This window comes from Stegodyphus dumicola, chromosome 3 (assembly GCF_044657685.1).
Source record: "Stegodyphus dumicola isolate Sdum_Otavi_A_Nest chromosome 3, ASM4465768v1".
Taxonomy (NCBI): Eukaryota; Metazoa; Arthropoda; class Arachnida; order Araneae; family Eresidae; genus Stegodyphus; species Stegodyphus dumicola.
The window spans coordinates 52399292-52420084 of record NC_140770.1 but is presented as its reverse complement, the minus strand read 5'-3'; positions in this window follow the sequence as shown (position 1 = coordinate 52420084).

The window sequence follows — 20793 nt, the reverse complement described above, 5'->3', positions numbered from 1 at the left end:
CTGGTCATAGGATACATATGCTTTGGTTATTATCAGAAAAAGAAAAAGCGCCTCAAAGAACTTTCAAAGCTGGCAGGAAAAGCTTATGATCGTTGCAACACAGGCACACTAATTTTCTACCACGAATTTGCAATAAGAGCTATTTGGAACTCCACCACCAATTTGCGTGCACCTGGAAATTTTCATAACAGAATCTTCAAAATTCTGATGATTAGATTCCGATCAAGAAAGGACTGGGCCAATGACTTTATTCCGATTTAAAATCTGAAAAGAGCTATAATACTTTAGCAGGAGCGCTTCTTTCCTCACATACAAATTTTCTCGCTTTAAGCAGAGTTTCTGAATTAATACTGATACCTAGCCAGAACATAGTATCAAAAAGTTGTTGCGCAAGTTACCCAAGACTTTTGTGTTAAGCTCTCATCTCTCTAATTATGTAAATAAATTATACACGCGTAATTTTAAGATGCATACAAGCTAAGATAAAAAATATGTGCAAAAACTGCGCAAGAAGTGATTGATTTTGCATACATAGTGCAATCGTAGGTATTTATTTCCCCTGCATCAGTCCATTATACGTAATATTTTTCTATTTTGTTTATTTTATGTTTACTCACAGAATATATTAACTGAAAGGCTAAAACATTTTTAGCCCAAAGAGAAAATTTGTCCAGAATGACTATTAATTTTATTCTGACATTTTGCGTTGATTCACTACAAGCGTTGTTTCACTTTTTAAGTTCTTGCCTCCAAATATTATCGCCCTGTATTATATTTAAAGAAATTAAATAATGAAGAATCTGCATAAATATATGTATGTTTCTCGCATTGTGATAAATTTAGAATTGGTTTTATTATCTACTAGCAGCTATACGGCCAGCCTTCGTCTGGCTTTTAAATGTACCAAAAAAATGCCTGAAGTGAACACCAAACGTTAAATTTAAAAGCTGCACAGAATTTTACTCTGCAGAACAACTTCATAAAAGAAACAAAAACATGAATTTAAAAATGTATTACATATAACAAAATTACAATTAAATAAGCAATATCACTTAACACAAGTATTAATTACCCTAATAAATAAATTAACCAACTTCCCGTAGCCTTCTCTCAACAAAAGTCCAGCATCTAAGAGAAATATTAAATTAAAAAACTGCACAGAATTATCGCCCTCATTTTTCCAAGTGGCAACAGTACTGATTTTCAACAGTCCAGTATACAATTGGATGAAAAACTGGTGCCAAAACCACATTTCTAAAAGAATGAAACTATTCAAAATGATGCAATAAAATCGAAAAGATAAAATAAAACACAATCTAATTCGAACTTTGAAAAAATCGCTTGGAGGTACACTGACTCTTGTCTATATGCACCTATATACTAAATTTCATAGCCCTGGGCCTATTAGCTTACGCGAACGGAAGCCACACAGACTTTTTCTTTTATTATATGTAGAGATTTCATATTTTGTTAAACTTTAACGAATTTTGGATTAACAAACTCAAGGATTTCAAAGCGAGCAATGGCAACGTTGTACAGAATAAAACATTTTTATCTCCAGCGCGTGAGACTTCGTATTGGAAGTTCTAAGATATGCTCATTTTAAAACCATTTTCCGATATTGCTGAACTGAATTTTATGGTTTAAATGCGAAGAACATGATATTTAATAAATAAAGTTAACACGCAAAGCGTTAAAAAAAACGCCCCTTTAGACGTAATTTAAAATTCGAAACCTTTCAGATTTTTTCTTTTAAACTGAGTATTAAATATACATGTGTATCACACTCGTATTAAAGAAAAATGCGTTAAAATTGTCTGGATCATCATTTTTTATATAACGCTGGGTATGGGACGTTGAGATATATTCTGTGTTTTAAGAGTGTGTGTGTGTGGTTATAGGAAAGCCTCGAGGGCTATCTGCCTAAGGGGAGAGATGCCTTCGTGGAGGACTTTCTAAGGGAAACTGGCTCGTATACACATTACACATGGGGAAAACCACTGTGCCTTTAAGAAATCAAAAGAAATGTAACAACCTTTACTGCAGTGTCTATTTCTGTGTTTGAAGACATCAGATGGATTAAATCTCGCGTGGTGTTACTATTATATTAATTTCAGAACTTAATGGCGAGTCCATAATATTCATTCTAGACAATGTCCATGAATAGTTTTCTCAAAAATGATTGGGCTCACCAGCGGCCAAGCGGTGAAGTCACTGAACACTGGTAGTTCGGTCCGAGGTTCGAATTCCGCGAACGGGCTGGCTGCATGGACGCTTTCGGGGTTTTCCCCATACGTAACGTGTATACGAGCCAGTTTCCCTTAGAAAGTCCTACACGAAGGCATCCCTCCCCTTAGGCAGATAGCCCTAGTGTGCTTTGCCATAATTAAATACACCACCTCAAAATGATTGATCTGTCTTTGCAAGCGAAAGTAACTGAATTTCCTTTTTATGATAGTTTATAAGTTTGAAATCAAAGTTAGGTAACGATGTTCAATTATGAAGTCACAGAAAGTTTCTATTTGTTACAATAGAGCACATGGGGAGCAACAAACGCCGCAATACGTAACAGATGAATGTGTTGGTTCCGGAGTTACGAATGCGGTGAGAGCTTTTTGGTACAAACTTGGGCTTGCAGCCAAGCGTTTAAAAACCTTGAAAAACATAAGCGAAGAATTGAAAAATCGAAACAAAAAAATATTAACGCAATAAGAAAGGATTTCAAATAAGAAATCGATGATTAACAATGTTAAAGAATTTTCAATTCCTTATATAATTAACCTATCAGCGGCAGAGCGGTAAAATCGCTGAGCACTGGTAGTTCGGTCCGAGGTTCGAATTCCGCAAACGGGCTGGTTGCATCGGTGTTTTCACCATATGTAACGTGTATACGAGCAAGTTTCCTTAGAAAGTCATCCACGAAGGCATCCCTTCACTTAGGCAAATAGCCCTCGAGACTTTGCCGCAATTACACAACCAAACCTTATATAATTAATTTTCCTTATTAGCAACGTTACCCTCATATGGTAGAAAACTAGATGCAATTGAGTACTTCTTTTTTTTTTCCAGATTTTCGTTCCTTATTAAAGCTATATTAATATAGCAGATTTGTTACTATAAGTCAAGCATTTAGAAATATTAGTTATATCACTGCATGTTGCTGAAGTGATTTTAATTATCGTGAATTGTAAAATTCCTTAAGAGCATACATTTTTCTGATCTTCTCCTACATTAAAAATATCCTTTTCTTTTCAATACTTCTTATTTACATTATAATATGAGTGAACTTATAATGCAGATATTCTTTGCTGCATCCCTTTCCCTTCATAAAAAGAAGACACTACATATATTGCCCGTATTCTTCAAATTTAATATATATTACTACGCTGCCGAACTGGGATAGTGGTTAGTGACGCTGACTGCTATAAAGGATCCATGTTCGAATCCCGTAAAAGGCATGTATAAAAAAATCGAGATCTACCTCCTTAACAAAAGCTCCATCATGAGGAACACTTCGAAGGGCGGCCCAGACGGCATGGTGGTTAGGGGAGTCTTCTGTGGTACCGACATGCGACATGCGATGGAGGACGTGGACAGGTGACAGGTGACGGAGGACGAGGGCGCCTGATGTTTAACATAGGTAAACAGGCATATGCCCCGCGTCCTCCACTATCTAGTGGCAACAACTCCCTGGAGCCTCATCAGGCTGCCTCGGGAGTATATTTGAATCTTAATAAGAAAGTTACATGGCCATACAAGGGCGGTTGACATAGTCTACATTACAAGTGATGTGTATGACATTTGAAAGTTTTAGGAATACAGTGGTTGTTACAGGAAATCTAAAAAAAAAAAAAAAAAAAAAAAAAGGGGGTGGAGGTGGCATAAAAATGTAAGACATAATACACATAACAACACACTTAAAATACACAGAACATACTCACAGACTGCTAAGTAGAGTACTAATAATGCATTCATGTGATGCTGTTAGAACATATAATGCTGGGCAGATGTAATACTATGTGACATATAAAAACGTGTAATAAAAGATCACAGGATGCAGAGCAGAGATAAAGCTGCGATACTAGTGAAAACACATGGTGCATGCCAGATATAAAGCACGCGTGTAACATTGCCAGATATAAAGCACGCGCGTATACTAATTAAAACACATGATGCAGGGCAGTTTTAAGACAGATAATAACATAAGTTGCAAATAATTATTAGCAATGAACTTTTGGTTTACATATGAAACAGATGGTGGTATATGAGTAATAATACTTATGGGGAGACAATTCATAGTGCATGAACCTAGGCTAACACATGATAGGAGTACATGATGCAGAGCAAATATGTTAATAGTATATACACATTATACAGAGCAAATATAGAGCTAAATAAAAGACATGATTCAGGACAACTATAATACTGTTAAAAACACATGACTTTGGGCAGAGATGATGCTATTTAAAAGCACATGATGCAGGACAGAGATAATAGTAATGAGAAACACATGATGCAAGCATAAATATGATACACATGGTACAGGGCATATGTTATACTAATAGAAACTCATGATGCAAAGCAGATATAATACAAATAGGAGCATATGATACAAATAAATATTAGGGTACTTTATGCAGAGCAGGTATGATGCTGGTATATACACATGATGCAGAGCAAATCTAGAGCTAATTAAAAACGTGACATAGGGCAGATATGATACTAATAGAAATACATGAAAATACATTATGCAGTGCAGTTTATGTTCTAATGAACACGTATGATGCAAATCAGATATGAGAAAAAAAAAAAAGGGCCACATGCCGCTGAGCAGGTATAGTACGATTAAAATCATTTGATGCAGGACAGATATGATACTAATGAATATACATGATGCAGAACAGATAAATAGCTTATAGGCTCATATGGTACAGAGCATATGTTGTACTAATAGGAACGCATGATGTAAAGTAGATGTAATACAAATGAAAATATTTAATGCAGATAAATATTTGGGGTAAACAGTTGGTGTTTCATATAATGCATATGATAGTATATGTGTAAAAAAAAAAAAAAAAAAAAAAAAAAAAAAACTTATGATTAGACAACTCATAGTGCACGAACTTAGGCTGTCATACGATTGAAACACATAATGCAGTGCAAATATGATATTAATGTATATACATGATGCAGAACAAATATAGAGCTAATTAAATGACATGGTGCTGAGTAGATGCAGTACAGGTGAAGAACGAGTAAATACACTTGGTACAAAGTAAATATGATGCCAATAAATATACATGGTGCAGAGCTGATATGATACTAATAGCAAAGCAGATATAATACGAATAAAGCACATTGTGCAAATAAATATTAAGGTAGACAAAGATACATATGATAGTATATGAGTAATAAGTGCTAATAGAAACATATGATACGGAGAGCTGATATGATGCTTATAGGAAGGCATGCTACAGAGTCGTTATAATACTGACAAAAGCACATAATACTGTGCTTGTATAGAACTAATAAGGACACATGACAGCGTTAAAGTTCATTAAATATTTGCTATTGTGCAAGAGTTCTCAAACCAGTTTAAGTTCTGTTTAGGTATAAGATATAAGGTATGCGTGTGCAAATTGTAGTTTTCTGGATAAATGCAGTGGAAAACCTTATGTTGATTAAATGGGCTGGCAGATATCCTGACCTAGTGCCGCGATAAATTTTATAATTTTACATATTGCATTAATGCTTCCCTTGTGCTTTATTATCAGTCGGTGGTAGGCAGTTATGTTGCTCGTGGGCATGAAAAGATGCATGGTATTTGTCAGAGGGCACCTGAATAGGTAGTGGTCTGGCGTTCCGTCTTCTCCACAGGCACAGATGTCTGTATTTGATATCCCATGTCGATGAAAATAAGACGGGAACGGCCCGTGACCTGTTATGTAGTTTACCAAAGGAGCAATGGCGATAAGGCGGTCAGTTGATACCTTTGAAATACGCTCATAGGTGCGCCTCCCTGTTTCCGCATTAGTCCATTCTTCTTGCCATTGTCGTATTGCTTGTCCCTGCAAATGACGCTTTAGATAGGATGGTGGGGCAGGAATATTTATTTCTTGTGCTTCGAGATTGCTTGCAGCATCCTTAGCCAAACGGTCAGCTGCTTCATTTCCCTGGTTGCCATCGTGGGCTTTGACCCAGACCATGGTAATTTTAGTGTGACGATTATGCTGCAGGATGTCTTGCAAGTTAATGATGCTCGGCGATACATGATGTTGATTTTCTATTGCATTTATTGCTGAAAGGCTGTCCGTGTATATGGTAGATGCCTGTATATTGTTGTTGAGTATATGCTGTACCGCTGCTGTGAGAGCAGTAACTTCCGCCTGAAAGACGCTGTTTTCCGGTTTCAGATGTCCTTTCCATGTGTATTCGGTGTTGGAACCATCATAGTGTATAAAGGCACTACCTACTCCATGTTCATGCTTCGAGCCATCCGTGTATATCTTCGTGAGGGTGTCTCGATGAAGGCAGTTGGATTTAACTGTGCGTATGCCTGTCCCTTTTATTGAGGGATGTGTACGCAATACGTCGCCCCGATGCTCATATTGGACTGGGCTATAGGTAGTGTTTCCAAATGTCGCATCTCGGCGCAAGTGGATCAGTTGGGCATATGCAGATTCCATTAAGGCTTTGATATGCAGTGGTATGATACCAGCTAGTACCTGTGCTGCATTTGTGGCTGTAGTTCGATATGCTTTGCATAGGTTTATCGCAAAAGGTCTTTGCAAGGCTGATAGTTGACGGATTTTCCTGGCTCCTATTGGGTTTGCCCAGATTGGGGCTGCATATAATGCGATTTTCTCTGCAACTGTGAGATATAACAGTTTCTGAAAATGGGGGCTCTGACCCCAATTCTTGCCCTGAAATTGGCGCGCTGTTCTCGCTATTCGAGATGTTTTAACACGAAGGTCTTGTATATGAGGAATAAAGGTTAGACCGGAGTCCCATGTTACTCCTAGATATTTAAGATTTTTAACGAACTTAATATTTCTCCCGTTTAATTTAATACAGGACCGTCGTGTTGGATTTGTTCCTGGCCTTGGAATGATCAACGCTGTTGACTTTTCTGTTGATATTTGAAGCTTAAGTCGAGTGCAGTAGTCAGCAAAAAGTGTGCAGACTTCTGTGCCGTTTTTCTCCAGTTCGTTGCGTGTGCGTCCTCGCACCAGGAGTGCAGCATCATCTGCGTAGGCGACAACTCGCGTGTGTGCGGGCCAGTCTGCAGCGAGCACTTCGTTAAATGTGATGTTCCATAGGAGGGGCCCCGCGCAAGAGCCTTGCGGGCAACCTCTCACTTGGGCTTTGGATGAAACACCTGCATCGTGGGACATTATTAACATACGATCTTGTAAGTAGCTTGTGATTGTTAGATAAAGGTTGGTCGGGCATTTTGCATTGCGTAAAGCTTGTTTGATTGCTGGCCACCACAGAGTATCAAATGCGCTGGCCAGGTCAATCGAAATGAAAGCCGTATGCATATTATCATTTCTATTCTTCTGGATGCAATCCTTGATTGTTGAAAGGGCTTGAACGGTGGAAGATCCTATGCGGAAACCGAATTGTCCGACACTTAGATATTTGGTCTTGTGCAGATGATGACGAAGTCGATTGACAATCAGCTTTTCATACACTTTGCCCAGTGCAGACAACAAGCAGATTGGCCTGTAAGACCGCGGTTCAGCTGGATTTTTGAATTTTTTCAAGAACAAGACTACCTGTCCCTTCTTAAATACGGTTGGGAAGAGCTTTGCCTGAAGTAATTTATTGAAAAATTTAGTGAAGAAATCTGGATTGGCTTTATATGCAACTTTAATTATTGAATAGTCCAGGCCATCCGGTCCTGGGGCTTTTTTCAGGGGTAGGTAGCGAAATACATGAGCGATTTCTTTCGCTGAGAAAGCATAATCATCTGGCGTATCTGGGATAGTTGTATTGTTTCGCACTGCACGTTGTTCCAGTGTATCTTCATGCGGATTGTCCTTTGCAAAAATTTCGTCAAGAAGGGTGGCAGCTGTAAACCCCGCTGGGTTTGTTGAAAGACTAGCTGTTGGAACCTGTGCATGAATTTGTGCTGGTTTGAATACCTTCTGTGTTGCAATCTTATGTAAGATCCCGTAGGGATTCGTATTGTTGTTACAGAAGGTACGCCAGCTTGTCACTTTTGCAGCGAGAATATTCTTCTTATATTTAGCCCGCTCTTGCCGGTATGTAGTCAGAATCTGTGCTTTGGTCTCTCCGTCCACGTTGCCTCTTAGTCTGCGGCGCAAAGCTCTGCATTTTTGTCTTTGTTGCCTTAGTTCGCCGGTCCACCAAGAGATTCCTTGTAATTTCTTGGTTGTACGGAGGGGTAAAATTTGTTGACATATTTCATTAAGTTCCTCTAGAAGTCCTTGTGCAAGGGAATCAAGGTGTTCTGAGTTGTTGCAAGATTCTAGCTGCAATTCTTTTGCTTGCAGGAGACGAGTAAAGGCCTGTGTCAATTGTCTAACCTTGTTACCTGGCAGCCTATAGCGTTTAATTATAGAAATGGTGGTATCTGTTTGTATAGTAAATTCTACGTATTTATGATCTGAACAACTTTCAGAGTCTGAGACATGCCATGAATGTATGTTGTTAGCAATATCATAAGTTGAGATCGTTAAGTCTGGCCATCGTTGATTGTACGAATTATCGAATGTAGGTGGTGCATTCGTTGTATTGTGCAATTGTAAATTGTTTGCCGCAATATAATCTTCAAGCTCCTGCCCTTTTGGATTTGTGGTACTATACCCCCATATAATATGATGGGCATTAAAGTCGCCTCCTATGACTTGAGCTGTGTTTGGAAATTTTCTACTTGTTTCGCTTATGTGGGCGACAGTGCTGCCAATTGCATCTGTTGGTGGTGAATACACCGAAGTAAGGATAAATTGCATATTTTCAAAAATGATTAGAATGGCGACATAATCCCTATGCAGCTTGATGACTTGTGGTGTCCATGCGGGGTTGCAGCAGGCAATTGCTACTCTAGGAGCAAGATCTGCCGTCGGGGACTCCTTTTGGTATATTTTCCATGCAATAGGTAAGCTAGCGACGTGACTTTCTCTACAGTATGGTTCCTGCATGATTACGAGGTCTATGTCGTTGGAAATAACTTGCGTGAGGACATGAGATGTTGCTGCCTCAGCCCTTTGAAGATTGATTTGCAGGCATTTGATGATACTTGTGCTTAGTGTACCTATGTTCCTGCTTGATGGAGGTATAGTATGTGGAGAGAGAATCTGCATATGATTATTGTTATTATTAGATTGGATTACAGGCGTGTTGTTGTTAGCATTAGTAGCAGATAGACTATTCATAGATAGTGCTGCGTTTGATCCGTTCGACGTATCTCGTGTATGTTGGACAGGCAACATCATATGCTGGATGGTCGCAAGCTTTATTGTCTCGGTTGCGGTAGTTACTGTCTGCACAGTTGATGCATGTGGCTCGTCTGGCTTGACAGTCTTTGATTGCATGATTCCCCGAGCAGTATGCACAATAGATTTTATTTTGGCATCCCTGCTGGGTATGACCAAATGCTTGACAGCGGTAGCACCTCTTAGTGTTGAAGTACTCTGAGATTCGATGTGCCCGCCAGCCGATGAGTAGTTTTCTGGAGCGCATGAGTTGTTGGAAGGCATCGGGATTACATTCGACAATCCACTTGACTGTGTTACTCCTTTCTTTGAGCCTGTACAGGATTTTGGCATTATTCTTGTTAATATGGAGTTCTAAACTGATGACTCGTCCAAGTTTCTCCTGTGTAACGCTTAATGGGATATTGTGTATAGCAACCCTGGGAAGCCTTGTGCTTGGGATCTTGGTTTGCAAGAATTCTTTAGCCTTTTCAGTCTGCAGTTTTTCCGAGAGTGCGTGAATGTCCTCCTTTGTATGGCAATCCACTGCAAGTCCTTCCTGCGGGATGTATCTTAATGCTGCTACTTGAACTCCCAATGTGGGTAACGGAAATTCAGCAGTCAATTTTTCTTTTAACACTTTCCTGGATGTTGTGGACGGGTCTTTAGGGTAGATCAGCAAGGTGTGTTTAGGCTTTTGCGCCGTTACACTTGCGTAGGACTTTCGATTGTCTGTTGCCTTTTGCGCTAGATTAGGTGCAGCTGTGATGTGTTGCTGTTGACTTGCTAGTTCACACGCGAAAATACTGGATGTGTTGACTGCTTTATCGACGGTATCCGGAGGTGGGATATACTCAGATACTCCCAAAGCCAGAATTCGGAAGGCTTCAACCGTGTCTATCAGTTGCTTTCGCAAGCCTAGGGGTAGAATATTTTTGCCACCTCGAAAGGAAGTTGCGATCTTTTTAATTTCGTCAGTGAGTTTATCAATCTTCTCAGTATAGCTTATGTCCGAGGTAATGAATGTTTGCAAAGCAAATTCTCTCGAGTAAGTGGAGGAATCTATGTCACTCATCGTATGGGAAAGGATCTAAGTTTTTCTGTACAGTACTGCGTTTGGTGCTGAATTTTTATATTTCTATCTGGAATACAGGAAAAAGTCAAATTTTCTTACCTTGGCAGCAGTATTTCATCTGTCCTTCATCTGTATAAAGGTATTCCATAGTAATCCAAAGGCACATAGACACTGAAACACAACACTGCACTGTAATAGGAAGTCAAACTACGCAATTTTGCAGCTTGAAAATTCTAAGTTAATAAATGTCGAAAAAATTATATCTTTGGAACCAGTGGGCCGATCACGACCAAAATTTGAAACTTCTGCTTCTGAAGATAGATGATGAAGATTGCCGTTTATTCCAGCATGATACAGCAATTAGGAAATTAATTAGCAGGCAGCTAATAAAGTGTCCACTTCATAAAAGGAAAGCCGTTGCGAATGTCCTTGACGAAAACGCGCTACCCCGAGGGGGGGATGGTGGCACCTAACGGTCGAAAATGCAGCGTGAGCGAAAAAAGCGCTAAATTAAATGAGTAATTTCTGCATAATTATTCAACCAATTATCCAATCTTGATAAAACTTATATCAAAATACTGCTGAGATGATCCTCTATCCGGCTGTGTAAAAATCCGGCTGCTACGACGTCCGTCGGTGTATCCACGGACTGCGAAGTTGAGGAACAAGGCGAAAATGGCTCCAAGTCGTGAATGATAGTGTTAAAAACTTTGAAGTTCCATAAAAAAACGACTAAATGTCGTAATGACACAATTTTTATATAAGTGTACTCCTGATGATGTTAGCTACACGTAGCAACTACTTTTACAGCGGTACGTTGAGAACTTCCGCTGATATCAGGCAAAACGGCGGAGCGACAAATACACGTCCTGACAGCACGGGACAAGGAAACTAATGGAGGACGTGGACACAGGGCCCGAGTTCGAATCCTAGAAAAGGCATGAATGTTTGTAAGTGTATCACGTCTGCGCGGTATGGGGCACTCTAAATATGCGGCGAACCGGAAGTCCTCTCGAGAAGTTGATGGAAGGGAAAAGGGGTGTGAGACTTTCGTACCTATTTCCCCGAGGGATTGTCCATCAAAATCGCGGATACAACTGAGCAAAGGCATACTCTCACTTGTACGGTGACGTTTTCTACCAACAACAGGTAAAATCTTGCCTCCTTGTCACGATGAAGTTCGTGGGATTGCGCTGATGTTATTGTCAGATAAGTGAGATAAGTCACAACAACAATAAGATGTTACTATGTTTTGTGATAAATATATATTTTATATAGATTAAAATAATTAGAGAAAATAATTAAAAGAAAATTCTGGAGAATAGGGAGAATATTGAGTGCGTATACTTGGTTTCAAGATAGATATTTTTCTACCCCTGTTCACCAATATGAAATGGGTTTTTATGCAATATTGTAAGGATCTTAAGTTTTACTAACGTTTATTTTATTTTAAATCTTTACTATCACTTCTTATTTTCTACTTCCGGCCAGAATTATAAGCGTGAAGGAGTTTATGCAAAGTTGTCTGGCGAACGCCAAGTATTTAAGTGTGGCCTTTTTGCCAAGCAGGAGAGAGGAAGCCGTGAGTTCGAAGCAGGCCGCTTACCTTAGAAGTTACGCAGTTGCTACTTTGCCTTCCAGGCCAGAGGTTTTAATCCTCTTGATAAATTAAACGTATTGTAGTGTTCACAGTCTCTGTGCTACATACGCTTTCTGTTATTATAAGGCCAATCTTATTCTAAAGTTAAATTAGAGTTTAGTTTTATTTTGATATCTTTTAAGTTAGACCCCGAGTGGAGGGTCATTGTATTCCGAAGTACGGAAGTCATTGTATATAAAGAAAAAAAATAAAGGGTTTTGTATACCCTTCGTCTGTATCCTGTCTACTTACTACAATTAGTGAACATAGCTTTAGTAAGCTCTCTGTTCTAGTCAGGTCATTGTATGTTTCCGAAGAAGGTTAGAAGAAACATTGAACCTGATAGTGGCGCCCGACGAAGAATAACCATGGCCGAGTTTCAAGAAGAACCTGTGCTGCCTGCAGAAACAGCTCAGAATCCAGAAATGCCAGCTGCCGCCCTGGAAGGATTTGGGTATATTGTCCAGACCATGCGTGCTTCGATGAAACCAGAAGCAACGTTTAATGGAAACTCACAGGTAACCAGTTTTTTGGAAAAATTGGATGACCACTTTATGCTCTACCCCGTGCACGAGTTTCAAAAAGTTACCTTAGCTAACAGCGCTTTGAGGGGCCAAGCGCTTAACTGGTTCAAATGTATCGGCAGAAGTCTCTTGGGTCAAGCAGGAAGTCCCACCTATACCTACGAAAATTTCAAGACTGCCCTACTAAAAGCCTTCCCTGTTGTAAGGGATCGTGCGAAATTAGAAACAGAACTTTTCAGTATATATCAACAAAGAATGGAAAACATCTCGAGTTTTATTTTAAGAAAAATTCACGTTTTCAAGCTCTTGTATGGAAACCGTCCGGATCCTGAAATAATTCAAGTGATTTTGCCGAGGTTACTACCCCAAGTGCAAGACTTTATTGAATTGAGAAATCCGACTACACTGGAAAAATTATTTGAGCTAGCAATCCAGTTTGAAAGTAGAAGAACGGCGGACGTCGAAAGAAGACGCCAATATCAACAGCGAAACCAATTTGGTACGCCAAGATTACAGCAAACTCAAGCACATGGCTACGGAGAAAAAGCGAATCAGTGGGCAAGGAAACCCGAGCATTCAAAAACAGCCGGCGAACGTCGACAGTTCAATAGCAACCCAGGAAAAAAGTCTCAAGGCCAGTGGAGAAAAAAGGAAAGCACCGAAAGGAAAAATAATTTAAACTAAAACGGATTTCTGCTGACGAGAGGGTGCGGAAATCCGAAGGCCACGAAAACCCCTCTTCCTACAAGTTAAATACAGTAATGGTGAAAAATTTAACTCTTCCGAAGATTGAAGTCTTGGTAAATAATATCCCGGCCACCGCACTCCTGGATACCGGCGCGCAGTGTTCCTGTGTGGCAGAAGTCTTTTTTAGAAAGTATTTTCGCAAATACCGCATATATAATGCGGATAATACAACAGTATTAGCGGCGCAAGGAGAACAATGTAAGTGCGTAGGTAAAGTACCTTTGTACATCCGTATCAAGGACGAACAAGTAAAGGTGATGTTTTTTATAGTAAAGAATTTGCAAGCACACTTAATACTAGGAATTGACTTTCTTTCAGACGCACAAGCTACACTGGATTTTAATGAAGCGTCTCTTAAGCTGACGATGAAACCAGTGCGTGTAGAAAAGGTTGAACCGCCGAGGTTAAATCTTGACCACCTGCCTAATGACGAGCAAGATAGAATCCGACAAGTGGTAAGTGAATTTGCTTCCTTATTTAGTGATATTCCAGGATTTACCCAGGTTACTAACCATAGTATTGACACCGGAGATGCATTGCCGGTTCGTCAAAAACCATACCGGTATGATAAGAATAAGGAAAAAATTATAGAATGGCATATTACCGATATGCTACGTAAAAAGATCGTAACGCCTATCTCAAGTAGTTATGCTAGTCCGGTGGTTTTATGTAAGAAAAATAATGATTATCCTTTGGAGCATCCAAAAAGGTGGAGATTCGCTATTGATTACCGTAACTTAAATTCCATAACGAAATATCCGGTATATCCGTTACCGATTATAGAAGAAATTTTAAGGAACATAAAATCAACCAAATTTATGACAACTTTAGACTTAACGAATGGTTATTTTCAAATAGGGATCAGGCCTGAGGACGTGCCTAAGACTGCTTTTATAACCAAGTCTGGCACTTATGCATTTTTGCGAATGCCGTTTGGCCTTTCAGGCGCCCCAGCAACATTTCAGCGATGCATGGACATTGTGTTAAGACCTGTTCTCGGAAAGTCCACATTTATCTATTTAGACGATATCATTATTACTAGTGATAATCTAGACCAACATGTACAGGATTTAAGACAGGTGTTTTCTTTATTAAATGAGGCCGGTCTAAAAGTTAATGTCGAAAAATGCAAATTTGCAGCCCCTGAATTAAAATATTTAGGTTACAAAATATCGCAAAAAGGGATCGAGACAGATGAATCAAAAATAATCGCTGTACAAAAGTATCCGACTCCAAACACGGCAAAGAAGCTCTCTTCTTTTCTAGGACTTTGTTCATATTATAGGTCCTTTATAAAAGATTTTGCGGCTATCGCTGAGCCATTGTTAAAATTAAAAAGGAAAAAGGCAAGATTCTCGTGGACGGCCGAAGCCAATAGTGCTTTCGAAAAATTAAAACAAGCATTAACGCAAGCCCCTGTGTTGAAATTTCCTGAAAAGGATGAAAATTTAGAAATTTCAGCGGATGCTTCGGATTATGCGGTAGGAGCGGTACTTTCGCAAAATCAGCAGCCAGTAGCATTTTTTAGCCGAACTTTAAATCAAACACAAAGAAACTATTCCGCAACCGAGAGAGAGGCACTTGCAGTTCTGTTAGCAGTGCAAAAGTTCCGAGTCTATTTTGGAAAGGCGCCGATAACAGTATATTCTGATCATGCGGCGGTAACTAGATTGTACTCTGGAAAAAATTTATCCCCAAGGTTAATAAGATGGGCACTCAAGCTGCAAGAATATAATCTGGTAATCAAGCATACCCCCGGAAAGGAAAATATCGTAGCAGATGCCCTATCCAGAATTAAAATAGATAAAGAAGGTAATACTGTAAAGGTGAAAATGCTCACAGCATGTACAATAAATTCCCGAGAAACTGTAATAACCGAACTGGGTAAGGATCCTGAGTTTGGAAGCATTTATGAGTATTTAAAGGATCCTGAAAATTTTAGCCACCAATATATTGTGGCGATAAGAAATAGGGCGGCCCATTACGAACTAATAGATGGTCTATTATTTTATACAAAAACTACGAATTCCAACAACGAATTTCGACCTGTTATCCCAGCTAGTCTTAGATTAAATATCCTGCAAGAGCTCCATGACAGCCCTTTAGCTTCTCATGCTGGTATTCGAAAAACTACTCAACGCGTACGCGAGGCAGTCTACTTTCCTGAACTGCAAAAGTTAACAAGGGCGTATGTCCAGTCCTGCCCAACATGTCAAGCCGTTAATTATATTAATTTCCGCCCGGCCGGGTTTCTAAATAGTATTAAATCCGAATTTCCAAATGAAATAATCGGCATCGATTTATTGGGCCCTTTCCCAAAAAGTCAGTTAAACAAAAGTCGCCATCTCCTTGTTATAGTTGATCATTTTAGTAAATGGACCGAAATTGTTCCCTTAAAACGAGCCTCCGCGAAATTAGTTACCGATTCTATTTTAAATAAATATATTTTAAAATATATTTATATCGGATAATGGTCCTCAATTTGTAAGTAATATATTTAAAACATGTGCCAAAAACTGGGCATACGTCATTTAAAAATGGTCCCGTATCGGCCGCAATCAAATATAGCGGAACGGGTCAACAGAAATATAGTGAAAATTATCCGTAGTTATGTTAAAAAGTTTCATAAAAGCTGGGATAACTATGTCAATGAATTTGCTTTCGCCCTTAGGACCGCAAAACATGATACAACGGGCAAAACTCCTGCTGAGTTATTTCTAGGCAGAAAGGTTATAACACCGTTAGATAAACTATTTTACGTGCAACAAAGAGCCCCAGAATTTAAAATGGGTGATATAGAAAAACTAATAAAAGAAGCAAAAAAGAATACGGAAGTAGCACAAAGAAAACAAAAATTGTATTATGACTTGAAACGACGGGGAGTAACTTATAAAGTAGGGGATGAAGTACTAAAAATTAAGCATTCACTTTCTTCAGCACCAGAAGATAAAACTGCCAAATTTTTTCCACGCTTTGAAGGACCATATGTTATAGAAAAAATAACTCACGCTGTTGTAGTGTTAAAGGCAAGAAATGGTGAAACCTGTTCCGCAAACATTGACCAGATAAAACCATTCTATGACCGTAATAAAATGCAAATCTTTTCAGATCTTTTGCAGGATCCGGTACGGCAGACACCGCAGGTACAAGTTCCAGAGGTGGGAAAACGACAAGTACAAGGGCAAGCCAATGAGAGACAGAAGCAAGTGAAAAGAAAATTGCCCCGCGGAAAAATTGAAGGTACAAAGAAAAAGAAGCCGTTCCACCGTCCAAAAAACAGAGTTCACGAACACCCCCAGAATGAAGAAGGGAGAAGGACGACGTATGTGGAAAAGACCGGGAGAAAGGACGGCAACTATAACCCGGCTGTGAAACGGAAGATTGACTCATCCGGCAGAACTCTCCGCAGCAAAAGTCGCCGAACTGCGGAAGGGCCATCAGCGGCGGAGGAAAAAGTACAAGAAAAATTTGAACGGCCAACAACGAGGTCCAAGCAGGATCACGACAGAAGTTTCCCGGTTCCACCAAGACCAGCTGCCTTCAAACGGCCAAGACCACAAGCAGAGGACAGAAGGAAGATGTTCAAGGGTGGCCGTAGTGGTGAAAAACGGAAGCTTCCAGAGGAAAGCACTGAAGGGCGAGCCCGTACAAGAAGGAGGATCAACCAAGCTACGGTCTGCAGCACCTTTAAAGACTGGGCCCAGAAAAGGATGTCTGAATATTACAAAGATAAGTAAAATTTTATGTTACTTTACAAACTTAAGTTAATCTTTCATTCTTACTGCAAGTGGCAGATTTCAAGAAGTTTTACCTCATGCGAGGTCTACCTTTATCGCCAAAAGGGCGAGAAATGAGTTGTGACCGATTTTCTTATTATGTTTTTCAATTACTCGCGCGTAAAACTAAAGTTGATGTATAATAGCGTTGTATAAAGACTTAAATATTGTAAAAAGTTATTGTATAAATTTTATTTAAAACATTCTAACAAGAAAGAAGTTTTAGTCTGAAAGACTTTTTGAAATGTAGTATTATTTCAATGTAGAAAGAATTGGCACTTGCTTTGAAAAGAATAGAAGTTAACAATGTACTACTAATGTATGTTTTCAAATGTGTAAAATTAACGGCATCTTGATATGTTCTTGTATACATGTGAACTGTTATTTTGAATGTTTAGAAATAACGTGATATGGTAAAAGTGAAAGTAATGTTAAAAAATTTGTTATTCGTGTGACTGTAAAGATTAAATCATGGTGAATATGTGTTAAAGGTTGAATGATGTAGTTAGGCTCTCTGACGCTACACTTTAGAGTTAGCCACTTTCAGAATAGTACCTCAGGGTCTAGAGTTGAAATTAGGGTGTGTTAAGAGGTCTCGTATGTTGAATTTTAACACGTTAGTGTTTTGATTGTAGGAGGAAGTGTTGAACACATAGACAGAAACACATTCGTGTTTGGTGTTTTTACAACACATGTCAGAGAGCACGGGGAGAGATAATTAAAATAGTCATGAATGAAATAAGAATGTTAAGAAAAGTATATTCTATATGTTATTTTCAATGTCATTCTGTAACATTTCATTAAACTAATTTTCCTTCCAGATCTCTGGAAGGAACCAGAATTGAATAAAGCTCCTGTTTAGATGCAGTACAGATGAAAAAGAAAAAAGATTGTTGTATATTCCGGGAGCTGCTATTGTAACAAATTTCTTTCTTTTAAAATTTTCTAGTTTCTAGCTAAGTTATGACTGTAAAAGGTTGGCCTCGCGTTAGTTTCTAGAGCTAAAAGTTTTCAACAAGGTCGTTTTAGACCTCAGTTTCAAACTAATTAACTCTGGCGGGAAGTATGTAAGGATCTTAAGTTTTACTAACGTTTATTTTATTTTAAATCTTTACTATCACTTCTTATTTTCTACTTCCGGCCAGAATTATAAGCGTGAAGGAGTTTATGCAAAGTTGTCTGGCGAACGCCAAGTATTTTAAGTGTGGCCTTTTTGCCAAGCAGGAGAGAGGAAGCCGTGAGTTCGAAGCAGGCCGCTTACCTTAGAAGTTACGCAGTTGCTACTTTGCCTTCCAGGCCAGAGGTTTTAATCCTCTTGATAAATTAAACGTATTGTAGTGTTCACAGTCTCTGTGCTACATACGCTTTCTGTTATTATAAGGCCAATCTTATTCTAAAGTTAAATTAGAGTTTAGTTTTATTTTGATATCTTTTAAGTTAGACCCCGAGTGGAGGGTCATTGTATTCCGAAGTACGGAAGTCATTGTATATAAAGAAAAAAAATAAAGGGTTTTGTATACCCTTCGTCTGTATCCTGTCTACTTACTACAATTAGTGAACATAGCTTTAGTAAGCTCTCTGTTAAGTCAGGTCATTGTATGTTTCCGAAGAAGGTTAGAAGAAACATTGAACCTGATAATATAAGGTATTTTGTATAAGCGTTTTATCTGCCTAATGGAAGGGATGCCTTCGTAGAGGTTTTTTTTAGGGAACCTGGCTCGTATACACGAATGAATGATGTGAAAAAACAACATTAGAAATTATTTCAGCATTAAAATTTATTTGGTACTATTTTGTTTTGAGGGCCGTAAAAAAATTGCAGCGAAAGTGTAAGCGCAAAAGCGCCAAATCTAGCAAACGCGCCCATTTAAACAGAGCGCCAAATCTAGCGTACGCGCTGATTTCAGATTGCATAAGTTTATATAGTTCTATATTTCTTAAGACGCCATTGAAATATTAGTTTAATTTTTAAATCCTTTTTTTTGATTTATTTTATTTTATTATTTTTTATTTTTATTTTTCTTCTTCTTATTATTATTTGATATCCTATGGATTTAACTATTTGGGAATTGCCCATGACGAAAAGTCGGCAATAGAATTTTGGGTAAAGTGCAGAATCATCCACTGCTTGACGCGTTTTTAAGAACTCCACATACTCGGTATCCATGTGCACATCGACCTATTTTCACTAAAAAAAAATCCTAGAATTGCACAAAAATGTCACTGCGCACACACTTGACTTTATCTATGTACACATTGAGCTATTTTCACTTAAAAAGTAAAAGAAAATTGACAAAAATTCAATTGTTTTTACCCTTGTAAAAAGCGGCGAACAAATACGTGAGCGATTCTGCACTTTACCGACAATATTTTCAAAGAAAAGGCATTATTCACTATAGAAAATTACGTTTGAACAACCAACGAGATGAAATTATGCTTTAGCGATAAGTCGGTAGCGAAATAGCGATGCAGGCATCCATTCAGTTGTTTAGCAATTTTTATATAAATTATAATAATGATCTGAAATAGTTATTTACTCTTTTGCTTCCATTCAGTCATGTTTAGCTTTTTTCATATAAATTATAATAATAAAAAAGTATTATATGAAATTAACCTTTCATCTAAATTAAAACATCAATCTTAGATAGTTATTTACTCTTTTGCTTCCATTCAGTCATGTTTAGCCTTTTTCATATAAATTATAATAATAAAAAATATTATATGAAATTAACCTTTCATCTAAATTAAAACATCAATCTTAGATAGTTATTTACTATTATACTTCCTTTCTTGCCGCAATTATTAGGGTTGCCGCAATTATTTTTGGCAGCATTGGCATCAACAATAGTTTGGCGATTTTTTACGGATCTCGAAACCGACTAGTACCATTTATTTTCCTGGCTATGTGTTAAATGATTTCTTAATATGCACCGTGGTTTAAACCCATTAACAATGAAGAGAATTAAACGAAATTATTGAAAAAAAAAATCTGAAATGTTTCAGATTTTAAATTACGTCTAAAGGGGCATTAACATTTTTTAACATTTTGTGTGTTACCTTTCTTTATTAAATATCATGTTCCTCGCACTTAAACCATAAGATCCAGTGCAACAGCAATATCGCAAAATAGTTTTAAAACGAGCATATCTTTAGAATTTCCGATACAGAGACTCACGCGCTGGAGATAAAAATGTTTTTTCTGCACAAAGTTGCCATTGCTCGCTTTGAAATCCTTGAGTTTGTTAATCAAAAATTCGTCAAAGTTTTAAAAAATAGGAAATCGATCATAAAACAAATTTCAAATTTCAAATTTGGTCTTCCACATGCTCATATTCGTTGGAGGATTACGTTATTCAAAATTCGATGACTCTATGTACCGTTGTTTTATCACAATACGAGAAATATACATACATTTATGCAGATTTTTCATTATTTAATTTCTTCAAATATAATGCAGGACTCTAACATTTTGTGGCAACAGTTTGAAAAGTGAACCGACATTTATGAGTCCGACGCAAAATGCCAAATCGAAACTAATAGTCCTTCGGAATTCAAATCCCTTTGGACTAATAATTATTTTATTCCAACATCT